This window comes from Hypanus sabinus, chromosome 6 (assembly GCF_030144855.1).
Source record: "Hypanus sabinus isolate sHypSab1 chromosome 6, sHypSab1.hap1, whole genome shotgun sequence".
Taxonomy (NCBI): domain Eukaryota; kingdom Metazoa; phylum Chordata; class Chondrichthyes; order Myliobatiformes; family Dasyatidae; genus Hypanus; species Hypanus sabinus.
Window position 1 is genome coordinate 4,395,977 of NC_082711.1, and position 24,295 is coordinate 4,420,271.

The window sequence follows — 24,295 nt, forward strand, 5'->3', positions numbered from 1 at the left end:
AGAGGGAATGATCCGGTCTGGTTTAAAATGGAGATGAGTGTGAATGGACCAACTCCTCAGAGAGGGAATGATCCGGTCTGGTTTAAAATGGAGATGAGTGTGAATGGACCGGCTCCACAGAGAGGGAATGATCCGGTCTGGTTTAAAATGGAGATGAGTGTGAATGGACCAACTCCACAGAGAGGGAATGATCCGGTCTGGTTTAAAATGGAGATGAGTGTGAATGGACCGGCTCCACAGAGAGGGAATGATCCGGTCTGGTTTAAAATGGAGATGAGTGTGAATGGACCGGCTCCACAGAGAGGGAATGATCCGGTCTGGTTTAAAATGGAGATGAGTGTGAATGGACCGGCTCCACAGAGAGGGAATGATCCGGTCTGGTTTAAAATGGAGATGAGTGTGAATGGACCGGCTCCACAGAGAGGGAATGATCCGGTCTGGTTTAAAATGGAGATGAGTGTGAATGGACCGGCTCCACAGAGAGGGAATGATCCGGTCTGGTTTAAAATTGAGATGAGTGTGAATGGACCGGCTTCTCAGAGAGGGAATGATCCGGTCTGGTTTAAAATGGAGATGAGTGTGAATGGACCGTCTCCACAGAGAGGGAATGATCCGGTCTGGTTTAAAATGGAGATGAGTGTGAATGGACCGGCTCCACAGAGAGGGAATGATCCAGTCTGGTTTAAAATGGAGATGAGTGTGAATGGACCGGCTCCACAGAGAGGGAATGATCCGGTCTGGTTTAAAATGGAGATGAGTGTGAATGGACCAACCCCTCAGAGAGGGAATGATCCGGTCTGGTTTAAAATGGAGATGAGTGTGAATGGTCCGGCTCCACAGAGAGGGAATGATCCCGTCTGGTTTAAAATGGAGATGAGTGTGAATGGACCAACTCCTCAGAGAGGGAATGATCCGGTCTGGTTTAAAATGGAGATGAGTGTGAATGGACCGGCTCCACAGAGAGGGAATGATCCGGTCTGGTTTAAAATGGAGATGAGTGTGAATGGACCGGCTCCACAGAGAGGGAATGATCCGGTCTGGTTTTAAATGGAGATGAGTGTGAATGGATCGGCTCCACAGAGAGGGAATGATCCGGTCTGGTTTAAAATGGAGATGAGTGTGTATGGACCAACTCCTCAGAGAGGGAATGATCAGGTCTGGTTTAAAATGGAGATGAGTGTGAATGGACCGGCTCCACAGAGAGGGAATGATCCGGTCTGGTTTAAAATGGAGATGAGTGTGAATGGACCGGCTCCACAGAGAGGGAATGATCCGGTCTGGTTTAAAATGGAGATGAGTGTGAATGGACCGGCTCCACAGAGAGGGAATGATCCGGTCTGGTTTAAAATGGAGATGAGTGTGAATGGACCAACCCCTCAGAGAGGGAATGATCCGGTCTGGTTTAAAATGGAGATGAGTGTGAATGGACCGGCTCCACAGAGAGGGAATGATCCCGTCTGGTTTAAAATGGAGATGAGTGTGAATGGACCAACTCCTCAGAGAGGGAATGATCCGGTCTGGTTTAAAATGGAGATGAGTGTGAATGGACCAACTCCTCAGAGAGGGAATGATCCGGTCTGGTTTAAAATGGAGATGAGTGTGAATGGACCGGCTCCACAGAGAGGGAATGATCCGGTCTGGTTTAAAATGGAGATGAGTGTGAATGGACCGGCTCCACAGAGAGGGAATGATCCGGTCTGGTTTAAAATGGAGATGAGTGTGAATGGACCGGCTCCTCAGAGAGGGAATGATCCGGTCTGGTTTAAAATGGAGATGAGTGTGAATGGACCGGCTCCACAGAGAGGGAATGATCCGGTCTGGTTTAAAATGGAGATGAGTGTGAATGGACCGGCTCCACAGAGAGGGAATGATCCGGTCTGGTTTAAAATGGAGATGAGTGTGAATGGACCGGCTCCACAGAGAGGGAATGATCCGGTCTGGTTTAAAATGGAGATGAGTGTGAATGGACCGGCTCCTCAGAGAGGGAATGATCCGGTCTGGTTTAAAATGGAGATGAGTGTGAATGGACCGTCTCCACAGAGAGGGAATGATCCGGTCTGGTTTAAAATGGAGATGAGTGTGAATGGACCGGCTCCACAGAGTGGGAATGATCCGGTCTGGTTTAAAATGGAGATGAGTGTGAATGGAACAACTCCACAGAGAGGGAATGATCCGGTCTGGTTTAAAATGGAGATGAGTGTGAATGGACCAACCCCTCAGAGAGGGAATGATCCGGTCTGGTTTAAAATGCAGATGAGTGTGAATGGACCGGCTCCACAGAGAGGGAATGATCCCGTCTGGTTTAAAATGGAGATGAGTGTGAATGGACCAACTCCTCAGAGAGGGAATGATCCGGTCTGGTTTAAAATGGAGATGAGTGTGAATGCACCGGCTCCACAGAGAGGGAATGATCCCGTCTGGTTTAAAATGGAGATGAGTGTGAATGGACCGGCTCCACAGAGAGGGAATGATCCCGTCTGGTTTAAAATGGAGATGAGTGTGAATGGACCAACTCCTCAGAGAGGGAATGATCCGGTCTGGTTTAAAATGGAGATGAGTGTGAATGGACCAACTCCTCAGAGAGGGAATGATCCGGTCTGGTTTAAAATGGAGATGAGTGTGAATGGACCAACTCCTCAGAGAGGGAATGATCCGGTCTGGTTTAAAATGGAGATGAGTGTGAATGGACCGGCTCCACAGAGAGGGAATGATCCGGTCTGGTTTAAAATGGAGATGAGTGTGAATGGACCGGCTCCACAGAGAGGGAATGATCCGGTCTGGTTTAAAATGGAGATGAGTGTGAATGGACCGTCTCCACAGAGAGGGAATGATCCGGTCTGGTTTAAAATGGAGATGAGTGTGAATGGACCGACTCCACAGAGAGGGAATGATCCGGTCTGGTTTAAAATGGAGATGAGTGTGAATGGACCAACTCCACAGAGAGGGAATGATCCGGTCTGGTTTAAAATGGAGATGAGTGTGAATGGACCAACTCCACAGAGAGGGAATGATCCGGTCTGGTTTAAAATGGAGATGAGTGTGAATGGACCGGCTCCACAGAGAGGGAATGATCCGGTCTGGTTTAAAATGGAGATGAGTGTGAATGGACCAACTCCTCAGAGAGGGAATGATCCGGTCTGGTTTAAAATGGAGATGAGTGTGAATGGACCGGCTCCACAGAGAGGGAATGATCCGGTCTGGTTTAAAATGGAGATGAGTGTGAATGGACCAACTCCTCAGAGAGGGAATGATCCGGTCTGGTTTAAAATGGAGATGAGTGTGAATGGACCGGCTCCACAGAGAGGGAATGATCCCGTCTGGTTTAAAATGGAGATGAGTGTGAATGGACCAACTCCACAGAGAGGGAATGATCCGGTCTGGTTTAAAATGGAGATGAGTGTGAATGGACCGGCTCCACAGAGAGGGAATGATCCGGTCTGGTTTAAAATGGAGATGAGTGTGAATGGACCGGCTCCACAGAGAGGGAATGATCCGGTCTGGTTTAAAATGGAGATGAGTGTGAATGGACCGGCTCCACAGAGAGGGAATGATCCGGTCTGGTTTAAAATGGAGATGAGTGTGAATGGACCGGCTCCACAGAGAGGGAATGATCCGGTCTGGTTTAAAATGGAGATGAGTGTTAATGGACCGGCTCCACAGAGAGGGAATGATCCGGTCTGGTTTAAAATTGAGATGAGTGTGAATGGACCGGCTTCTCAGAGAGGGAATGATCCGGTCTGGTTTAAAATGGAGATGAGTGTGAATGGACCGTCTCCACAGAGAGGGAATGATCCGGTCTGGTTTAAAATGGAGATGAGTGTGAATGGACCGGCTCCACAGAGAGGGAATGATCCGGTCTGGTTTAAAATGGAGATGAGTGTGAATGGACCGGCTCCACAGAGAGGGAATGATCCGGTCTGGTTTAAAATGGAGATGAGTGTGAATGGACCAACCCCTCAGAGAGGGAATGATCCGGTCTGGTTTAAAATGGAGATGAGTGTGAATGGTCCGGCTCCACAGAGAGGGAATGATCCCGTCTGGTTTAAAATGGAGATGAGTGTGAATGGACCAACTCCTCAGAGAGGGAATGATCCGGTCTGGTTTAAAATGGAGATGAGTGTGAATGGACCGGCTCCACAGAGAGGGAATGATCCGGTCTGGTTTAAAATGGAGATGAGTGTGAATGGACCGGCTCCACAGAGAGGGAATGATCCGGTCTGGTTTTAAATGGAGATGAGTGTGAATGGATCGGCTCCACAGAGAGGGAATGATCCGGTCTGGTTTAAAATGGAGATGAGTGTGTATGGACCAACTCCTCAGAGAGGGAATGATCAGGTCTGGTTTAAAATGGAGATGAGTGTGAATGGACCGGCTCCACAGAGAGGGAATGATCCGGTCTGGTTTAAAATGGAGATGAGTGTGAATGGACCGGCTCCACAGAGAGGGAATGATCCGGTCTGGTTTAAAATGGAGATGAGTGTGAATGGACCGGCTCCACAGAGAGGGAATGATCCGGTCTGGTTTAAAATGGAGATGAGTGTGAATGGACCAACCCCTCAGAGAGGGAATGATCCGGTCTGGTTTAAAATGGAGATGAGTGTGAATGGACCGGCTCCACAGAGAGGGAATGATCCCGTCTGGTTTAAAATGGAGATGAGTGTGAATGGACCAACTCCTCAGAGAGGGAATGATCCGGTCTGGTTTAAAATGGAGATGAGTGTGAATGGACCAACTCCTCAGAGAGGGAATGATCCGGTCTGGTTTAAAATGGAGATGAGTGTGAATGGACCGGCTCCACAGAGAGGGAATGATCCGGTCTGGTTTAAAATGGAGATGAGTGTGAATGGACCGGCTCCACAGAGAGGGAATGATCCGGTCTGGTTTAAAATGGAGATGAGTGTGAATGGACCGGCTCCACAGAGAGGGAATGATCCGGTCTGGTTTAAAATGGAGATGAGTGTGAATGGACCAACTCCTCAGAGAGGGAATGATCCGGTCTGGTTTCAAATGGAGATGAGTGTGAATGGACCGGCTCCACAGAGAGGGAATGATCCGGTCTGGTTTAAAATGGAGATGAGTGTGAATGGACCGACTCCACAGAGAGGGAATGATCCGGTCTGGTTTAAAATGGATATGAGTGTGAATGGACCGACTCCACAGAGAGGGAATGATCCGGTCTGGTTTAAAATGGAGATGAGTGTGAATGGACCAACTCCACAGAGAGGTAATGATCCGGTCTGGTTTAAAATGGAGATGAGTGTGAATGGACCGGCTCCACAGAGAGGGAATGATCCGGTCTGGTTTAAAATGGAGATGAGTGTGAATGGACCAACTCCACAGAGAGGGAATGATCCGGTCTGGTTTAAAATGGAGATGAGTGTGAGTGGACCGGCTCCACAGAGAGGGAATGATCCGGTCTGGTTTAAAATGGAGATGAGTGTGAATGGACCGGCTCCACAGAGAGGGAATGATCCGGTCTGGTTTAAAATGGAGATGAGTGTGAATGGACCAACTCCACAGAGAGGGAATGATCCGGTCTGGTTTAAAATGGAGATGAGTGTGAATGGACCGGCTCCACAGAGAGGGAATGATCCGGTCTGGTTTAAAATGGAGATGAGTGTGAATGGACCGGCTCCACAGAGAGGGAATGATCCGGTCTGGTTTAAAATGGAGATGAGTGTGAATGGACCAACCCCTCAGAGAGGGAATGATCCGGTCTGGTTTAAAATGGAGATGAGTGTGAATGGTCCGGCTCCACAGAGAGGTAATGATCCCGTCTGGTTTAAAATGGAGATGAGTGTGAATGGACCAACTCCTCAGAGAGGGAATGATCCGGTCTGGTTTAAAATGGAGATGAGTGTGAATGGACCAACTCCACAGAGAGGGAATGATCCGGTCTGGTTTAAAATGGAGATGAGTGTGAATGGACCGGCTCCACAGAGAGGGAATGATCCGGTCTGGTTTAAAATGGAGATGAGTGTGAATGGATCGGCTCCACAGAGAGGGAATGATCCGGTCTGGTTTAAAATGGAGATGAGTGTGTATGGACCAACTCCTCAGAGAGGGAATGATCAGGTCTGGTTTAAAATGGAGATGAGTGTGAATGGACCGGCTCCACAGAGAGGGAATGATCCGGTCTGGTTTAAAATGGAGATGAGTGTGAATGGACCGGCTCCACAGAGAGGGAATGATCCGGTCTGGTTTAAAATGGAGATGAGTGTGAATGGACCGGCTCCACAGAGAGGGAATGATCCGGTCTGGTTTAAAATGGAGATGAGTGTGAATGGACCAACCCCTCAGAGAGGGAATGATCCGGACTGGTTTAAAATGGAGATGAGTGTGAATGGACCAACTCCTCAGAGAGGGAATGATCCGGTCTGGTTTCAAATGGAGATGAGTGTGAATGGACCGGCTCCACAGAGAGGGAATGATCCGGTCTGGTTTAAAATGGAGATGAGTGTGAATGGACCAACTCCACAGAGAGGGAATGATCCGGTCTGGTTTAAAATGGAGATGAGTGTGAGTGGACCGGCTCCACAGAGAGGGAATGATCCGGTCTGGTTTAAAATGGAGATGAGTGTGAATGGACCGGCTCCACAGAGAGGGAATGATCCGGTCTGGTTTAAAATGGAGATGAGTGTGAATGGACCAACTCCACAGAGAGGGAATGATCCGGTCTGGTTTAAAATGGAGATGAGTGTGAATGGACCGGCTCCACAGAGAGGGAATGATCCGGTCTGGTTTAAAATGGAGATGAGTGTGAATGGACCGTCTCCACAGAGAGGGAATGATCCGGTCTGGTTTAAAATGGAGATGAGTGTGAATGGACCAACCCCTCAGAGAGGGAATGATCCGGTCTGGTTTAAAATGGAGATGAGTGTGAATGGTCCGGCTCCACAGAGAGGGAATGATCCCGTCTGGTTTAAAATGGAGATGAGTGTGAATGGACCAACTCCTCAGAGAGGGAATGATCCGGTCTGGTTTAAAATGGAGATGAGTGTGAATGGACCAACTCCACAGAGAGGGAATGATCCGGTCTGGTTTAAAATGGAGATGAGTGTGAATGGACCGGCTCCACAGAGAGGGAATGATCCGGTCTGGTTTAAAATGGAGATGAGTGTGAATGGATCGGCTCCACAGAGAGGGATGATCCGGTCTGGTTTAAAATGGAGATGAGTGTGTATGGACCAACTCCTCAGAGAGGGAATGATCAGGTCTGGTTTAAAATGGAGATGAGTGTGAATGGACCGGCTCCACAGAGAGGGAATGATCCGGTCTGGTTTAAAATGGAGATGAGTGTGAATGGACCGGCTCCACAGAGAGGGAATGATCCGGTCTGGTTTAAAATGGAGATGAGTGTGAATGGACCGGCTCCACAGAGAGGGAATGATCCGGTCTGGTTTAAAATGGAGATGAGTGTGAATGGACCAACCCCTCAGAGAGGGAATGATCCGGACTGGTTTAAAATGGAGATGAGTGTGAATGGACCGGCTCCACAGAGAGGGAATGATCCCGTCTGGTTTAAAATGGAGATGAGTGTGAATGGACCAACTCCTCAGAGAGGGAATGATCCGGTCTGGTTTAAAATGGAGATGAGTGTGAATGGACCAACTCCTCAGAGAGGGAATGATCCGGTCTGGTTTAAAATGGAGATGAGTGTGAATGGACCAGCTCCACAGAGAGGGAATGATCCGGTCTGGTTTAAAATGGAGATGAGTGTGAATGCACCGGCTCCACAGAGAGGGAATGATCCGGTCTGGTTTAAAATGGAGATGAGTGTGAATGGACCGGCTCCACAGAGAGGGAATGATCCGGTCTGGTTTAAAATGGTGATGAGTGTGAATGGACCAACTCCTCAGAGAGGGAATGATCCGGTCTGGTTTCAAATGGAGATGAGTGTGAATGGACCGGCTCCACAGAGAGGGAATGATCCGGTCTGGTTTAAAATGGAGATGAGTGTGAATGGACCGACTCCACAGAGAGGGAATGATCCGGTCTGGTTTAAAATGGATATGAGTGTGAATGGACCAACTCCACAGAGAGGGAATGATCCGGTCTGGTTTAAAATGGAGATGAGTGTGAATGGACCAACTCCACAGAGAGGTAATGATCCGGTCTGGTTTAAAATGGAGATGAGTGTGAATGGACCGGCTCCACAGAGAGGGAATGATCCGGTCTGGTTTAAAATGGAGATGAGTGTGAATGGACCAACTCCACAGAGAGGGAATGATCCGGTCTGGTTTAAAATGGAGATGAGTGTGAGTGGACCGGCTCCACAGAGAGGGAATGATCCGGTCTGGTTTAAAATGGAGATGAGTGTGAATGGACCGGCTCCACAGAGAGGGAATGATCCGGTCCGGTTTAAAATGGAGATGAGTGTGAATGGACCAACTCCACACAGAGGGAATGATCCGGTCTGGTTTAAAATGGAGATGAGTGTGAATGGACCGGCTCCACAGAGAGAGAATGATCCGGTCTGGTTTAAAATGGAGATGAGTGTGAATGGACCGGCTCCACAGAGAGGGAATGATCCGGTCTGGTTTAAAATGGAGATGAGTGTGAATGGACCGGCTCCACAGAGAGGGAATGATCCGGTCTGGTTTAAAATGGAGATGAGTGTGAATGGACCGGCTCCACAGAGAGGGAATGATCCGGTCTGGTTTAAAATGGAGATGAGTGTGAATGGACCGGCTCCACAGAGAGGGAATGATCCGGTCTGGTTTAAAATGGAGATGGGTGTGAATGGACCAACTCCTCAGAGAGGGAATGATCCGTTCTGGTTTAAAATGGAGATGAGTGTGAATGGACCGGCTCCACAGAGAGGGAATGATCCGGTCTGTTTTAAAATGGAGATGAGTGTGAATGGACCAACTCCACAGAGAGGGAATGATCCGGTCTGGTTTAAAATGGAGATGAGTGTGAATGGGCCGGCTCCACAGAGAGGGAATGATCCGGTCTGGTTTAAAATGCAGATTAGTGTGAATGGACCAACTCCACAGAGAGGGAATGATCCGATCTGGTTTAAAATGGAGATGAGTGTGAATGGACCGGCTCCACAGAGAGGGAATGATCCGGTCTGGTTTAAAATGGAGATGAGTGTGAATGGACCGGCTCCACAGAGAGGGAATGATCCGGTCTGGTTTAAAATGGAGATGAGTGTGAATGGACCGGCTCCACAGAGAGGGAATGATCCGGTCTGGTTTAAAATGGAGATGAGTGTGAATGGACCGGCTCCACATAGAGGGAATGATCCGGTCTGGTTTAAAATGGAGATGAGTGTGAATGGACCGGCTCCACAGAGAGGGAATGATCCGGTCTGGTTTAAAATGGAGATGAGTGTGAATGGACCGGCTCCACAGAGAGGGAATGATCCGGTCTGGTTTAAAATGGAGATGAGTGTGAATGGACCGTCTCCACAGAGAGTGAATGATCCAGTCTGGTTTAAAATGGAGATGAGTGTGAATGGACCGGCTCCACAGAGAGGGAATGATCCGGTCTGGTTTAAAATGGAGATGAGTGTGAATGGACCGGCTCCACAGAGAGGGAATGATCCGGTCTGGTTTAAAATGGAGGTGAGTGTGAATGGACCGGCTCCACAGAGAGGGAATGATCCGGTCTGGTTTAAAATGGAGCTGAGTGTGAATGGACCGGCTCCACAGAGAGGGAATGATCCGGTCTGGTTTAAAATGGAGATGAGTGTGAATGGACCGGCTCCACAGAGAGGGAATGATCCGGTCTGGTTTAAAATGGAGATGAGTGTGAATGGACCGTCTCCACAGAGAGTGAATGATCCGGTCTGGTTTAAAATGGAGATGAGTGTGAATGGACCGGCTCCACAGAGAGGGAATGATCCGTTCTGGTTTAAAATGGAGATGAGTGTGAATGGACCGGCTCCACAGAGAGGGAATGATCCGGTCTGGTTTAAAATGGAGATGAGTGTGAATGGACCAACTCCTCAGAGAGGGAATGATCCGGTCTGGTTTAAAATGGAGATGAGTGTGAATGGACCAACTCCACAGAGAGGGAATGATCCGGTCTGGTTTAAAATGGAGATGAGTGTGAATGGACCGGCTCCACAGAGAGGGAATGATCCGGTCTGGTTTACAATGGAGATGAGTGTGAATGGACCGGCTCCACAGAGAGGGAATGATCCGGTCTGGTTTAAAATGGAGATGAGTGTGAATGGACCAACCCCTCAGAGAGGGAATGATCCGGTCTGGTTTAAAATGGAGATGAGTGTGAATGGTCCGGCTCCACAGAGAGGGAATGATCCCGTCTGGTTTAAAATGGAGATGAGTGTGAATGGACCAACTCCTCAGAGAGGGAATGATCCGGTCTGGTTTAAAATGGAGATGAGTGTGAATGGACCAACTCCTCAGAGAGGGAATGATCCGGTCTGGTTTAAAATGGAGATGAGTGTGATTGGACCGGCTCCACAGAGAGGGAATGATCCGGTCTGGTTTAAAATGGAGATGAGTGTGAATGGACCGGCTCCACAGAGAGGGAATGATCCGGTCTGGTTTAAAATGGAGATGAGTGTGAATGGATCGGCTCCACAGAGAGGGAATGATCCGGTCTGGTTTAAAATGGAGATGAGTGTGTATGGACCAACTCCTCAGAGAGGGAATGATCCGGTCTGGTTTAAAATGGAGATGAGTGTGAATGGACCGGCTCCACAGAGAGGGAATGATCCGGTCTGGTTTAAAATGGAGATGAGTGTGAATGGACCGGCTCCACAGAGAGGGAATGATCCGGTCTGGTTTAAAATGGAGATGAGTGTGAATGGACCGTCTCCACAGAGAGTGAATGATCCGGTCTGGTTTAAAATGGAGATGAGTGTGAATGGACCGGCTCCACAGAGAGGGAATGATCCGTTCTGGTTTAAAATGGAGATGAGTGTGAATGGACCGGCTCCACAGAGAGGGAATGATCCGGTCTGGTTTAAAATGGAGATGAGTGTGAATGGACCGGCTCCACAGAGAGGGAATGATCCGGTCTGGTTTACAATGGAGATGAGTGTGAATGGACCGGCTCCACAGAGAGGGAATGATCCGGTCTGGTTTAAAATGGAGATGAGTGTGAATGGACCAACCCCTCAGAGAGGGAATGATCCGGTCTGGTTTAAAATGGAGATGAGTGTGAATGGTCCGGCTCCACAGAGAGGGAATGATCCCGTCTGGTTTAAAATGGAGATGAGTGTGAATGGACCAACTCCTCAGAGAGGGAATGATCCGGTCTGGTTTAAAATGGAGATGAGTGTGAATGGTCCGGCTCCACAGAGAGGGAATGATCCGGTCTGGTTTAAAATGGAGATGAGTGTGAATGGACCAACTCCACAGAGAGGGAATGATCCGGTCTGGTTTAAAATGGAGATGAGTGTGAGTGGACCGGCTCCACAGAGAGGGAATGATCCGGTCTGGTTTAAAATGGAGATGAGTGTGAATGGACCGGCTCCACAGAGAGGGAATGATCCGGTCTGGTTTAAAATGGAGGTGAGTGTGAATGGACCGGCTCCACAGAGAGGGAATGATCCGGTCTGGTTTAAAATGGAGCTGAGTGTGAATGGACCGGCTCCACAGAGAGGGAATGATCCGGTCTGGTTTAAAATGGAGATGAGTGTGAATGGACCGGCTCCACAGAGAGGGAATGATCCGGTCTGGTTTAAAATGGAGATGAGTGTGAATGGACCGTCTCCACAGAGAGTGAATGATCCGGTCTGGTTTAAAATGGAGATGAGTGTGAATGGACCGGCTCCACAGAGAGGGAATGATCCGTTCTGGTTTAAAATGGAGATGAGTGTGAATGGACCGGCTCCACAGAGAGGGAATGATCCGGTCTGGTTTAAAATGGAGATGAGTGTGAATGGACCAACTCCACAGAGAGGGAATGATCCGGTCTGGTTTAAAATGGAGATGAGTGTGAATGGACCAACTCCTCAGAGAGGGAATGATCCGGTCTGGTTTAAAATGGAGATGAGTGTGAATGGACCAACTCCACAGAGAGGGAATGATCCGGTCTGGTTTAAAATGGAGATGAGTGTGAATGGACCGGCTCCACAGAGAGGGAATGATCCGGTCTGGTTTACAATGGAGATGAGTGTGAATGGACCGGCTCCACAGAGAGGGAATGATCCGGTCTGGTTTAAAATGGAGATGAGTGTGAATGGACCAACCCCTCAGAGAGGGAATGATCCGGTCTGGTTTAAAATGGAGATGAGTGTGAATGGTCCGGCTCCACAGAGAGGGAATGATCCCGTCTGGTTTAAAATGGAGATGAGTGTGAATGGACCAACTCCTCAGAGAGGGAATGATCCGGTCTGGTTTAAAATGGAGATGAGTGTGAATGGACCAACTCCTCAGAGAGGGAATGATCCGGTCTGGTTTAAAATGGAGATGAGTGTGATTGGACCGGCTCCACAGAGAGGGAATGATCCGGTCTGGTTTAAAATGGAGATGAGTGTGAATGGACCGGCTCCACAGAGAGGGAATGATCCGGTCTGGTTTAAAATGGAGATGAGTGTGAATGGACCGGCTCCACAGAGAGGGAATGATCCGGTCTGGTTTAAAATGGAGATGAGTGTGAATGGACCAACTCCACAGAGAGGGAATGATCCGGTCTGGTTTAAAATGGAGATGAGTGTGAATGGACCGGCTCCACAGAGAGGGAATGATCCGGTCTGGTTTAAAATGGAGATGAGTGTGAATGGACCGGCTCCACAGAGAGGGAATGATCCGGTCTGGTTTAAAATGGAGATGAGTGTGAATGGACCAACCCCTCAGAGAGGGAATGATCCGGTCTGGTTTAAAATGGAGATGAGTGTGAATGGTCCGGCTCCACAGAGAGGGAATGATCCCGTCTGGTTTAAAATGGAGATGAGTGTGAATGGACCAACTCCTCAGAGAGGGAATGATCCGGTCTGGTTTAAAATGGAGATGAGTGTGAATGGACCAACTCCACAGAGAGGGAATGATCCGGTCTGGTTTAAAATGGAGATGAGTGTGAATGGACCGGCTCCACAGAGAGGGAATGATCCGGTCTGGTTTAAAATGGAGATGAGTGTGAATGGATCGGCTCCACAGAGAGGGAATGATCCGGTCTGGTTTAAAATGGAGATGAGTGTGTATGGACCAACTCCTCAGAGAGGGAATGATCAGGTCTGGTTTAAAATGGAGATGAGTGTGAATGGACCGGCTCCACAGAGAGGGAATGATCCGGTCTGGTTTAAAATGGAGATGAGTGTGAATGGACCGGCTCCACAGAGAGGGAATGATCCGGTCTGGTTTAAAATGGAGATGAGTGTGAATGGACCGGCTCCACAGAGAGGGAATGATCCGGTCTGGTTTAAAATGGAGATGAGTGTGAATGGACCAACCCCTCAGAGAGGGAATGATCCGGACTGGTTTAAAATGGAGATGAGTGTGAATGGACCGGCTCCACAGAGAGGGAATGATCCCGTCTGGTTTAAAATGGAGATGAGTGTGAATGGACCAACTCCTCAGAGAGGGAATGATCCGGTCTGGTTTAAAATGGAGATGAGTGTGAATGGACCAACTCCTCAGAGAGGGAATGATCCGGTCTGGTTTAAAATGGAGATGAGTGTGAATGGACCAGCTCCACAGAGAGGGAATGATCCGGTCTGGTTTAAAATGGAGATGAGTGTGAATGCACCGGCTCCACAGAGAGGGAATGATCCGGTCTGGTTTAAAATGGAGATGAGTGTGAATGGACCGGCTCCACAGAGAGGGAATGATCCGGTCTGGTTTAAAATGGTGATGAGTGTGAATGGACCAACTCCTCAGAGAGGGAATGATCCGGTCTGGTTTCAAATGGAGATGAGTGTGAATGGACCGGCTCCACAGAGAGGGAATGATCCGGTCTGGTTTAAAATGGAGATGAGTGTGAATGGACCGACTCCACAGAGAGGGAATGATCCGGTCTGGTTTAAAATGGATATGAGTGTGAATGGACCAACTCCACAGAGAGGGAATGATCCGGTCTGGTTTAAAATGGAGATGAGTGTGAATGGACCAACTCCACAGAGAGGTAATGATCCGGTCTGGTTTAAAATGGAGATGAGTGTGAATGGACCGGCTCCACAGAGAGGGAATGATCCGGTCTGGTTTAAAATGGAGATGAGTGTGAATGGACCAACTCCACAGAGAGGGAATGATCCGGTCTGGTTTAAAATGGAGATGAGTGTGAGTGGACCGGCTCCACAGAGAGGGAATGATCCGGTCTGGTTTAAAATGGAGATGAGTGTGAATGGACCGGCTCCACAGAGAGGGAATGATCCGGTCCGGTTTAAAATGGAGATGAGTGTGAATGGACCAACTCCACACAGAGGGAATGATCCGGTCTGGTTTAAAATGGAGATGAGTGTGAATGGACCGGCTCCACAGAGAGAGAATGATCCGGTCTGGTTTAAAATGGAGATGAGTGTGAATGGACCGGCTCCACAGAGAGGGAATGATCCGGTCTGGTTTAAAATGGAGATGAGTGTGAATGGACCGGCTCCACAGAGAGGGAATGATCCGGTCTGGTTTAAAATGGAGATGAGTGTGAATGGACCGGCTCCACAGAGAGGGAATGATCCGGTCTGGTTTAAAATGGAGATGAGTGTGAATGGACCGGCTCCACAGAGAGGGAATGATCCGGTCTGGTTTAAAATGGAGATGGGTGTGAATGGACCAACTCCTCAGAGAGGGAATGATCCGTTCTGGTTTAAAATGGAGATGAGTGTGAATGGACCGGCTCCACAGAGAGGGAATGATCCGGTCTGGTTTAAAATGGAGATGAGTGTGAATGGACCAACTCCACAGAGAGGGAATGATCCGGTCTGGTTTAAAATGGAGATGAGTGTGAATGGGCCGGCTCCACAGAGAGGGAATGATCCGGTCTGGTTTAAAATGCAGATTAGTGTGAATGGACCAACTCCACAGAGAGGGAATGATCCGATCTGGTTTAAAATGGAGATGAGTGTGAATGGACCGGCTCCACAGAGAGGGAATGATCCGGTCTGGTTTAAAATGGAGATGAGTGTGAATGGACCGGCTCCACAGAGAGGGAATGATCCGGTCTGGTTTAAAATGGAGATGAGTGTGAATGGACCGGCTCCACAGAGAGGGAATGATCCGGTCTGGTTTAAAATGGAGATGAGTGTGAATGGACCGGCTCCACATAGAGGGAATGATCCGGTCTGGTTTAAAATGGAGATGAGTGTGAATGGACCGGCTCCACAGAGAGGGAATGATCCGGTCTGGTTTAAAATGGAGATGAGTGTGAATGGACCGGCTCCACAGAGAGGGAATGATCCGGTCTGGTTTAAAATGGAGATGAGTGTGAATGGACCGTCTCCACAGAGAGTGAATGATCCAGTCTGGTTTAAAATGGAGATGAGTGTGAATGGACCGGCTCCACAGAGAGGGAATGATCCGGTCTGGTTTAAAATGGAGATGAGTGTGAATGGACCGGCTCCACAGAGAGGGAATGATCCGGTCTGGTTTAAAATGGAGGTGAGTGTGAATGGACCGGCTCCACAGAGAGGGAATGATCCGGTCTGGTTTAAAATGGAGCTGAGTGTGAATGGACCGGCTCCACAGAGAGGGAATGATCCGGTCTGGTTTAAAATGGAGATGAGTGTGAATGGACCGGCTCCACAGAGAGGGAATGATCCGGTCTGGTTTAAAATGGAGATGAGTGTGAATGGACCGTCTCCACAGAGAGTGAATGATCCGGTCTGGTTTAAAATGGAGATGAGTGTGAATGGACCGGCTCCACAGAGAGGGAATGATCCGTTCTGGTTTAAAATGGAGATGAGTGTGAATGGACCGGCTCCACAGAGAGGGAATGATCCGGTCTGGTTTAAAATGGAGATGAGTGTGAATGGACCAACTCCTCAGAGAGGGAATGATCCGGTCTGGTTTAAAATGGAGATGAGTGTGAATGGACCAACTCCACAGAGAGGGAATGATCCGGTCTGGTTTAAAATGGAGATGAGTGTGAATGGACCGGCTCCACAGAGAGGGAATGATCCGGTCTGGTTTACAATGGAGATGAGTGTGAATGGACCGGCTCCACAGAGAGGGAATGATCCGGTCTGGTTTAAAATGGAGATGAGTGTGAATGGACCAACCCCTCAGAGAGGGAATGATCCGGTCTGGTTTAAAATGGAGATGAGTGTGAATGGTCCGGCTCCACAGAGAGGGAATGATCCCGTCTGGTTTAAAATGGAGATGAGTGTGAATGGACCAACTCCTCAGAGAGGGAATGATCCGGTCTGGTTTAAAATGGAGATGAGTGTGAATGGACCAACTCCTCAGAGAGGGAATGATCCGGTCTGGTTTAAAATGGAGATGAGTGTGATTGGACCGGCTCCACAGAGAGGGAATGATCCGGTCTGGTTTAAAATGGAGATGAGTGTGAATGGACCGGCTCCACAGAGAGGGAATGATCCGGTCTGGTTTAAAATGGAGATGAGTGTGAATGGATCGGCTCCACAGAGAGGGAATGATCCGGTCTGGTTTAAAATGGAGATGAGTGTGTATGGACCAACTCCTCAGAGAGGGAATGATCCGGTCTGGTTTAAAATGGAGATGAGTGTGAATGGACCGGCTCCACAGAGAGGGAATGATCCGGTCTGGTTTAAAATGGAGATGAGTGTGAATGGACCGGCTCCACAGAGAGGGAATGATCCGGTCTGGTTTAAAATGGAGATGAGTGTGAATGGACCGGCTCCACAGAGAGGGAATGATCCGGTCTGGTTTAAAATGGAGATGAGTGTGAATGGACCGGCTCCACAGAGAGGGAATGATCCGGTCTGGTTTAAAATGGAGATGGGTGTGAATGGACCAACTCCTCAGAGAGGGAATGATCCGTTCTGGTTTAAAATGGAGATGAGTGTGAATGGACCGGCTCCACAGAGAGGGAATGATCCGGTCTGGTTTAAAATGGAGATGAGTGTGAATGGACCAACTCCACAGAGAGGGAATGATCCGGTCTGGTTTAAAATGGAGATGAGTGTGAATGGGCCGGCTCCACAGAGAGGGAATGATCCGGTCTGGTTTAAAATGCAGATTAGTGTGAATGGACCAACTCCACAGAGAGGGAATGATCCGATCTGGTTTAAAATGGAGATGAGTGTGAATGGACCGGCTCCACAGAGAGGGAATGATCCGGTCTGGTTTAAAATGGAGATGAGTGTGAATGGACCGGCTCCACAGAGAGGGAATGATCCGGTCTGGTTTAAAATGGAGATGAGTGTGAATGGACCGGCTCCACAGAGAGGGAATGATCCGGTCTGGTTTAAAATGGAGATGAGTGTGAATGGACCGGCTCCACATAGAGGGAATGATCCGGTCTGGTTTAAAATGGAGATGAGTGTGAATGGACCGGCTCCACAGAGAGGGAATGATCCGGTCTGGTTTAAAATGGAGATGAGTGTGAATGGACCGGCTCCACAGAGAGGGAATGATCCGGTCTGGTTTAAAATGGAGATGAGTGTGAATGGACCGTCTCCACAGAGAGTGAATGATCCAGTCTGGTTTAAAATGGAGATGAGTGTGAATGGACCGGCTCCACAGAGAGGGAATGATCCGGTCTGGTTTAAAATGGAGATGAGTGTGAATGGACCGGCTCCACAGAGAGGGAATGATCCGGTCTGGTTTAAAATGGAGGTGAGTGTGAATGGACCGGCTCCACAGAGAGGGAATGATCCGGTCTGGTTTAAAATGGAGCTGAGTGTGAATGGACCGGCTCCACAGAGAGGGAATGATCCGGTCTGGTTTAAAATGGAGATGAGTGTGAATGGACCGGCTCCACAGAGAGGGAATGATCCGGTCTGGTTTAAAATGGAGATGAGTGTGAATGGACCGTCTCCACAGAGAGTGAATGATCCGGTCTGGTTTAAAATGGAGATGAGTGTGAATGGACCGGCTCCACAGAGAGGGAATGATCCGTTCTGGTTTCAAATGGAGATGAGTGTGAATGGACCGGCTCCACAGAGAGGGAATGATCCGGTCTGGTTTAAAATGGAGATGAGTGTGAATGGACCAACTCCTCAGAGAGGGAATGATCCGGTCTGGTTTAAAATGGAGATGAGTGTGAATGGACCAACTCCACAGAGAGGGAATGATCCGGTCTGGTTTAAAATGGAGATGAGTGTGAATGGACCGGCTCCACAGAGAGGGAATGATCCGGTCTGGTTTACAATGGAGATGAGTGTGAATGGACCGGCTCCACAGAGAGGGAATGATCCGGTCTGGTTTAAAATGGAGATGAGTGTGAATGGACCAACCCCTCAGAGAGGGAATGATCCGGTCTGGTTTAAAATGGAGATGAGTGTGAATGGTCCGGCTCCACAGAGAGGGAATGATCCCGTCTGGTTTAAAATGGAGATGAGTGTGAATGGACCAACTCCTCAGAGAGGGAATGATCCGGTCTGGTTTAAAATGGAGATGAGTGTGAATGGACCAACTCCTCAGAGAGGGAATGATCCGGTCTGGTTTAAAATGGAGATGAGTGTGATTGGACCGGCTCCACAGAGAGGGAATGATCCGGTCTGGTTTAAAATGGAGATGAGTGTGAATGGACCGGCTCCACAGAGAGGGAATGATCCGGTCTGGTTTAAAATGGAGATGAGTGTGAATGGATCGGCTCCACAGAGAGGGAATGATCCGGTCTGGTTTAAAATGGAGATGAGTGTGTATGGACCAACTCCTCAGAGAGGGAATGATCCGGTCTGGTTTAAAATGGAGATGAGTGTGAATGGACCGGCTCCACAGAGAGGGAATGATCCGGTCTGGTTTAAAATGGAGATGAGTGTGAATGGACCGGCTCCACAGAGAGGGAATGATCCGGTCTGGTTTAAAATGGAGATGAGTGTGAATGGACCGTCTCCACAGAGAGTGAATGATCCGGTCTGGTTTAAAATGGAGATGAGTGTGAATGGACCGGCTCCACAGAGAGGGAATGATCCGTTCTGGTTTAAAATGGAGATGAGTGTGAATGGACCGGCTCCACAGAGAGGGAATGATCCGGTCTGGTTTAAAATGGAGATGAGTGTGAATGGACCGGCTCCACAGAGAGGGAATGATCCGGTCTGGTTTACAATGGAGATGAGTGTGAATGGACCGGCTCCACAGAGAGGGAATGATCCGGTCTGGTTTAAAATGGAGATGAGTGTGAATGGACCAACCCCTCAGAGAGGGAATGATCCGGTCTGGTTTAAAATGGAGATGAGTGTGAATGGTCCGGCTCCACAGAGAGGGAATGATCCCGTCTGGTTTAAAATGGAGATGAGTGTGAATGGACCAACTCCTCAGAGAGGGAATGATCCGGTCTGGTTTAAAATGGAGATGAGTGTGAATGGTCCGGCTCCACAGAGAGGGAATGATCCGGTCTGGTTTAAAATGGAGATGAGTGTGAATGGACCAACTCCACAGAGAGGGAATGATCCGGTCTGGTTTAAAATGGAGATGAGTGTGAGTGGACCGGCTCCACAGAGAGGGAATGATCCGGTCTGGTTTAAAATGGAGATGAGTGTGAATGGACCGGCTCCACAGAGAGGGAATGATCCGGTCTGGTTTAAAATGGAGGTGAGTGTGAATGGACCGGCTCCACAGAGAGGGAATGATCCGGTCTGGTTTAAAATGGAGCTGAGTGTGAATGGACCGGCTCCACAGAGAGGGAATGATCCGGTCTGGTTTAAAATGGAGATGAGTGTGAATGGACCGGCTCCACAGAGAGGGAATGATCCGGTCTGGTTTAAAATGGAGATGAGTGTGAATGGACCGTCTCCACAGAGAGTGAATGATCCGGTCTGGTTTAAAATGGAGATGAGTGTGAATGGACCGGCTCCACAGAGAGGGAATGATCCGTTCTGGTTTAAAATGGAGATGAGTGTGAATGGACCGGCTCCACAGAGAGGGAATGATCCGGTCTGGTTTAAAATGGAGATGAGTGTGAATGGACCAACTCCACAGAGAGGGAATGATCCGGTCTGGTTTAAAATGGAGATGAGTGTGAATGGACCAACTCCTCAGAGAGGGAATGATCCGGTCTGGTTTAAAATGGAGATGAGTGTGAATGGACCAACTCCACAGAGAGGGAATGATCCGGTCTGGTTTAAAATGGAGATGAGTGTGAATGGACCGGCTCCACAGAGAGGGAATGATCCGGTCTGGTTTACAATGGAGATGAGTGTGAATGGACCGGCTCCACAGAGAGGGAATGATCCGGTCTGGTTTAAAATGGAGATGAGTGTGAATGGACCAACCCCTCAGAGAGGGAATGATCCGGTCTGGTTTAAAATGGAGATGAGTGTGAATGGTCCGGCTCCACAGAGAGGGAATGATCCCGTCTGGTTTAAAATGGAGATGAGTGTGAATGGACCAACTCCTCAGAGAGGGAATGATCCGGTCTGGTTTAAAATGGAGATGAGTGTGAATGGACCAACTCCTCAGAGAGGGAATGATCCGGTCTGGTTTAAAATGGAGATGAGTGTGATTGGACCGGCTCCACAGAGAGGGAATGATCCGGTCTGGTTTAAAATGGAGATGAGTGTGAATGGACCGGCTCCACAGAGAGGGAATGATCCGGTCTGGTTTAAAATGGAGATGAGTGTGAATGGATCGGCTCCACAGAGAGGGAATGATCCGGTCTGGTTTAAAATGGAGATGAGTGTGTATGGACCAACTCCTCAGAGAGGGAATGATCCGGTCTGGTTTAAAATGGAGATGAGTGTGAATGGACCGGCTCCACAGAGAGGGAATGATCCGGTCTGGTTTAAAATGGAGATGAGTGTGAATGGACCGGCTCCACAGAGAGGGAATGATCCGGTCTGGTTTAAAATGGAGATGAATGTGAATGGACCAACCCCTCAGAGAGGGAATGATCCGGTCTGGTTTAAAATGGAGATGAGTGTGAATGGACCAACCCCTCAGAGAGGGAATGATCCGGTCTGGTTTAAAATGGAGATGAGTGTGAATGGACCGGCTCCACAGAGAGGGAATGATCCGGTCTGGTTTAAAATGGAGATGAGTGTGAATGGACCAACTCCACAGAGAGGGAATGATCCGGTCTGGTTTAAAATGGAGATGAGTGTGAATGGACCAACTCCTCAGAGAGGGAATGATCCGGTCTGGTTTAAAATGGAGATGAGTGTGAATGGACCAACTCCTCAGAGAGGGAATGATCCGGTCTGGTTTAAAATGGAGATGAGTGTGATTGGACCGGCTCCACAGAGAGGGAATGATCCGGTCTGGTTTAAAATGGAGATGAGTGTGAATGGACCGGCTCCACAGAGAGGGAATGATCCGGTCTGGTTTAAAATGGAGATGAGTGTGAATGGATCGGCTCCACAGAGAGGGAATGATCCGGTCTGGTTTAAAATGGAGATGAGTGTGTATGGACCAACTCCTCAGAGAGGGAATGATCCGGTCTGGTTTAAAATGGAGATGAGTGTGAATGGACCGGCTCCACAGAGAGGGAATGATCCGGTCTGGTTTAAAATGGAGATGAGTGTGAATGGACCGGCTCCACAGAGAGGGAATGATCCGGTCTGGTTTAAAATGGAGATGAGTGTGAATGGACCAACCCCTCAGAGAGGGAATGATCCGGTCTGGTTTAAAATGGAGATGAGTGTGAATGGACCAACCCCTCAGAGAGGGAATGATCCGGTCTGGTTTAAAATGGAGATGAGTGTGAATGGACCGGCTCCACAGAGAGGGAATGATCCGGTCTGGTTTAAAATGGAGATGAGTGTGAATGGACCAACTCCACAGAGAGGGAATGATCCGGTCTGGTTTAAAATGGAGATGAGTGTGAATGGACCGGCTCCACAGAGAGGGAATGATCCGGTCTGGTTTAAAATGGAGATGAGTGTGAATGGACCGGCTCCACAGAGAGGGAATGATCCGGTCTGGTTTAAAATGGAGATGAGTGTGAATGGACCAACTCCACAGAGAGGGAATGATCCGGTCTGGTTTAAAATGGAGATGAGTGTGAATGGACCGGCTCCACAGAGAGGGAATGATCCGGTCTGGTTTAAAATGGAGATGAGTGTGAATGGACCAACTCCACAGAGAGGGAATGATCCGGTCTGGTTTAAAATGGAGATGAGTGTGAATGGACCAACTCCTCAGAGAGGGAATGATCCGGTCTGGTTTAAAATGGAGATGAGTGTGAATGGACCAACTCCACAGAGAGGGAATGAACCGGTCTGGTTTAAAATGGAGATGAGTGTGAATGGACCGGCTCCACAGAGAGGGAATGATCCGGTCTGGTTTAAAATGGAGATGAGTGTGAATGGACCAACTCCTCAGAGAGGGAATGATCCGGTCTGGTTTAAAATGGAGATGAGTGTGAATGGACCAACTCCTCAGAGAGGGAATGATCCGGTCTGGTTTAAAATGGAGATGAGTGTGATTGGACCGGCTCCACAGAGAGGGAATGATCCGGTCTGGTTTAAAATGGAGATGAGTGTGAATGGACCGGCTCCACAGAGAGGGAATGATCCGGTCTGGTTTAAAATGGAGATGAGTGTGAATGGATCGGCTCCACAGAGAGGGAATGATCCGGTCTGGTTTAAAATGGAGATGAGTGTGTATGGACCAACTCCTCAGAGAGGGAATGATCCGGTCTGGTTTAAAATGGAGATGAGTGTGAATGGACCGGCTCCACAGAGAGGGAATGATCCGGTCTGGTTTAAAATGGAGATGAGTGTGAATGGACCGGCTCCACAGAGAGGGAATGATCCGGTCTGGTTTAAAATGGAGATGAGTGTGAATGGACCAACCCCTCAGAGAAGGAATGATCCGGTCTGGTTTAAAATGGAGATGAGTGTGAATGGACCAACCCCTCAGAGAGGGAATGATCCGGTCTGGTTTAAAATGGAGATGAGTGTGAATGGACCGGCTCCACAGAGAGGGAATGATCCGGTCTGGTTTAAAATGGAGATGAGTGTGAATGGACCAACTCCACAGAGAGGGAATGATCCGGTCTGGTTTAAAATGGAGATGAGTGTGAATGGACCGGCTCCACAGAGAGGGAATGATCCGGTCTGGTTTAAAATGGAGATGAGTGTGAATGGACCGGCTCCACAGAGAGGGAATGATCCGGTCTGGTTTAAAATGGAGATGAGTGTGAATGGACCAACTCCACAGAGAGGGAATGATCCGGTCTGGTTTAAAATGGAGATGAGTGTGAATGGACCGGCTCCACAGAGAGGGAATGATCCGGTCTGGTTTAAAATGGAGATGAGTGTGAATGGACCAACTCCACAGAGAGGGAATGATCCGGTCTGGTTTAAAATGGAGATGAGTGTGAATGGACCAACTCCTCAGAGAGGGAATGATCCGGTCTGGTTTAAAATGGAGATGAGTGTGAATGGACCAACTCCACAGAGAGGGAATGAACCGGTCTGGTTTAAAATGGAGATGAGTGTGAATGGACCGGCTCCACAGAGAGGGAATGATCCGGTCTGGTTTAAAATGGAGATGAGTGTGAATGGACCAACTCCACAGAGAGGGAATGATCCGGTCTGGTTTAAAATGGAGATGAGTGTGAATGGACCAACTCCACAGAGAGGGAATGATCCGGTCTGGTTTAAAATGGAGATGAGTGTGAATGGACCAACTCCACAGAGAGGGAATGATCCGGTCTGGTTTAAAATGGAGATGAGTGTGAATGGACCGGCTCCACAGAGAGGGAATGATCCGGTCTGGTTTAAAATGGAGATGAGTGTGAATGGACCGACTCCACAGAGAGGGAATGATCCGGTCTGGTTTAAAATGGAGATGAGTGTGAATGGACCGACTCCACAGAGAGGGAATGATCCGGTCTGGTTTAAAATGGAGATGAGTGTGAATGGACCGGCTCCACAGAGAGGGAATGATCCGGTCTGGTTTAAAATGGAGATGAGTGTGAATGGACCGGCTCCACAGAGAGGGAATGATCCGGTCTGGTTTAAAATGGAGATGAGTGTGAATGGACCGGCTCCACAGAGAGGGAATGATCCGGTCTGGTTTAAAATGGAGATGAGTGTGAATGGACCGGCTCCACAGAGAGGGAATGATCCGGTCTGGTTTAAAATGGAGATGAGTGTGAATGGACCGGCTCCACAGAGAGGGAATGATCCGGTCTGGTTTAAAATGGAGATGAGTGTGAATGGACCGGCTCCACAGAGAGGGAATGATCCGGTCTGGTTTAAAATGGAGATGAGTGTGAATGGACCGGCTCCACAGAGAGGGAATGATCCGGTCTGGTTTAAAATGGAGATAGTGTGAATGGACCGACTCCA

General features: G+C 48.8%; 1 protein-coding gene across 3 annotated transcripts in view; it reads left to right on the top strand.

Moving 5' to 3' along the window:
* Positions 1-24,295, top strand: part of tonsl (tonsoku-like, DNA repair protein) — a 125,000-nt gene that overhangs the window by 37,288 nt on the left and 63,417 nt on the right. The window lies entirely within an intron of this gene.